This window comes from Salvelinus sp. IW2-2015, linkage group LG6.1 (genome assembly GCF_002910315.2).
Source record: "Salvelinus sp. IW2-2015 linkage group LG6.1, ASM291031v2, whole genome shotgun sequence".
In the NCBI taxonomy this organism is placed as follows: Eukaryota; Metazoa; Chordata; class Actinopteri; order Salmoniformes; family Salmonidae; genus Salvelinus; species Salvelinus sp. IW2-2015.
In genome coordinates, this window is record NC_036845.1 from 21,569 (window position 1) to 23,932 (window position 2,364).

The 2,364-nt window shown below is 41.6% G+C and overlaps 1 long non-coding RNA gene across 1 annotated transcript; it reads left to right on the top strand.

Moving 5' to 3' along the window:
• The first annotated feature begins 113 nt into the window (after nt 1-113).
• LOC111964804 (uncharacterized) lies at nt 114-2,067 on the top strand. The gene is made up of 2 exons (XR_002877439.1): nt 114-184; nt 273-2,067. It is a non-coding gene; the product is annotated as an uncharacterized lncRNA (long non-coding RNA).
• Nucleotides 2,068-2,364: the final 297 nt, after the last annotated feature.

Below are 2,364 nucleotides of genomic sequence, written 5' to 3' on the forward strand. Positions count from 1 at the left end.
TATAATAGTTTGAAAAACTAAAGCTATACTCAAACAGATTTGTTCATTTTATTTCAGTTTACAGTTTTTTTTCATAAATTTGTTACTGTAATAACCTTGGTGTTTGATGACTTGACCTCTCTGGAGCCCTCACACACACTCAACCTGGACACTAGACCAGCCAGCTCACACTGGCACCACCATGGTGTGTGTGTGCATTTCTGTGCTATCCCCCACTACCAATAAATAATAGTTATTTTGTGCATGTGTTAACCCCCTCTTCTGCTCCCCAGGGAAGGAGGACACCCCCTCTCTGATAGGTCTGTGTGGGTCTCTGCAGTCAGTAGCCAGCAATAAGTCACTGGCCAGCCTGAAGTCCAGTGAGTGTCTAGCCAGCCCCACCACAGATGACCAGTCCTGACCTCACCCCGTCCTAGAACAAGAGACCCAGCACATGGTTTGGAGAAAGAGAGCCAGATTTGGATCCTGGAATTGGAACTCAGCCTTTTTAAATAACATTCCACCCCATCCCGTCCTAAACCCAGAGYTCTAACTTCGTCCCCAGGCTCAATTCATAGATTACCAGAGATGCAACACAGGTCGTAGAATCAGACAACTGTGCATAGAGATTTATTTATTGGAATTTCTATGACTAAATCACATGGAATCTGGATCCAGGAACTCTTGAGTTTTTWAAAAGAAATATTGAAGGAACTCATAGCTCAAAACATGGGAGCCGCAGTCAATCATTTGGAATTTACAACCCGAACTGACCCTGGAACCGGCGCTTCAGTAGTCAGTCCTTCAATGTAAGCGCAGAGCCGTTGGAAAAACCAGGACTATATTGACCAGGACCGACCCCATGTTTATTTATTAGTTTGTTGTATATCTGCACTGATGGGAAAACAACTGCATAGTTGAAAGCCAGTTCCGGGTAGGCATACTGTTGTCACCTATCTTATGTGTTCAGATCACTGCAGACCAAGGAGAACGCCACTTGACACTATCGACCAGACCTTTTGGTGTCACTTAAAGGACTCCTCATGATGTAAACATGCTCAGCATCCCAGAGATTGACAAAACTTGAGGAATGGCTTTCTTTAGGATTTATTTAGGGATGGGTAAGGAGTGTTGAAGTTTAGGGTTTGTTTCTCAACAGTGTTAAAGCCTGTAGACTAGTGGTTCTGTTCATGCCTCATCAACTTGCAGGTGTTGTCCTGTTACCCTGGCAACTTAAGTGAGCTCTACTATAGATGGCCATGGTYGGTCCGACTCAGCGGCCAAAGAAATACATCTCAAAGAACGGACGTATTTAGGTATTGTATTCCTGCCAGAGGACTGGACTATCCTCATTATTTATAATGTTGGAAGGGCCTTGAAATATCTAGAGGAGAACAGTGTTGCTTTTATGTTTTCTGTTTCTACGGTCAATCCTCTGTGGTACTTGACTTGCAGCCATAATCATATTATTGATGGCATTGACTATCTTATAAACSATCAAAATAAAGTCYGACACTCCATATATAAACTCCCAGTAATTTATTGGGTATTTACCAGCGTTTCGGCATCACTGTGCCTTCAGGCACAGACACATTGGTAAATACCCAATAAATTACTGGAAGTTTATATATGGAGTGTCCGACTTTATTTTGATCGTTTATTTGCCATTAGTCAGCACCTCCACACAAACACATTGTTCTGGGTGTGCGCCAGRGAATGTTTTTTAATTGAATGCATCTCATTCACAATCCGTTTTGGATTTAACCACACAGTATTATGTTATATCTTTATGCGTCATAAAGGGTTTGTATTCTCAGGAAATGTTTCCTGTCCAACAGGGTTAGGTTGAACCGTTTGGTTAGGTTAAACATAATAGGCTGTATTGGGGTTGCATTTTCTGTCTCTGACTGCTTTGAGATTTATTTTGACCAGAGGCATGTGGGGAAAGTGTTCAGGGTGTGTTCTGTCTCACACACACACACACACACACACACACTTAATAGTATTGTGATATTGCACATTGATTTTATTACTTTGATTTATTTATTTTCTCCTGCTATTTTGAATAAACTACTGTACTAAACAATATATTTAGTCTTGTGTTTTGTTTGAATTCTGTACCAATGTGTATGTTCATTCCCCATGTATACACATAGATCTCCATGTTTTTCCCCTACCACGACCCTAGTGTTAGAGCGGGATGTAACGTTTAACCCAGCAGGCCCCGGTCCAAAATAAAGTCCCTGACAGTAACATTAAACTGGTGTTTAATGACCTGTTCTGTCAGCACAGGACTCAAATTAAGCACAACTTACTCCAGCAGCTACTGAGGAGTAGGAGGAGCTCCAGCACATACATATTTAAATCACTAAACAACGACTGATA